We start from the raw sequence: 726 nt of genomic DNA, 5'->3' as shown, positions 1-726 counted from the left end.
TGCGTGACACAGCTGAAGAATCTGAAACTTTTTTTGTTCTCTTCCTGATTTCCGTTTTTCATTAAAGAAAACAACCTGTAACTGTCTGTACACTCTGTTCACTGTGAGTTGAGCGACTGTGGTTTAATAAACTTTCCAGATGTGTTTGAACCCAGTGTGTTCGCCTCATAACTGTGACATTTACACACAAGCACCGAGGTAAAAACACAGACGGTGGAACGCAAGCAACCATCAGGTTAAAATGTCAATGGCTGAAGTGTTAGAGAGCAGCTGACGCCTGTCATTACAAGGGGTTTCACCAAGAATGTTTATCACCCAAGTTAAAACTTGAAGATAAATTGTGAGATTTACAAGAAAAAACTGTTTTTGTTCAAACTTCTGAGATAAATAGTGAAAATAGACAAAACTCTCTTTACCAATTTTACATAAAAACGATCAAAATTCAAAGCAGAAAATCCAGTTCTTTATAATGACACGCCGATTGTTTAAAATAATTACTAAAACAAACCTGAGGGTTAGAGCGATGTCCAGGAAGGGTTGGGTTGTTTCATTCAGAAAACTCTTGAAGAGTCGGGTTTTGGACTAAAAGACAAGTGAGGATCGGTAGAATCAGTGTTTTTTTATCATCAGGATAAAAAAAAAAGAAGTTATTTTTGTGACTTTTAAAATTCTTCACTGTGATTTACCTGAGTGTCACAGACTGGTTGTGGAGGCAGCTGTCAATCA

Source organism: Cynoglossus semilaevis, chromosome 9, assembly GCF_000523025.1.
Source record: "Cynoglossus semilaevis isolate Cse_v1.0 chromosome 9, Cse_v1.0, whole genome shotgun sequence".
NCBI classification, from domain to species: Eukaryota; Metazoa; Chordata; class Actinopteri; order Pleuronectiformes; family Cynoglossidae; genus Cynoglossus; species Cynoglossus semilaevis.
The sequence above is the reverse complement of the archived record's forward strand: the minus strand, read 5'-3'. Positions refer to the sequence as shown.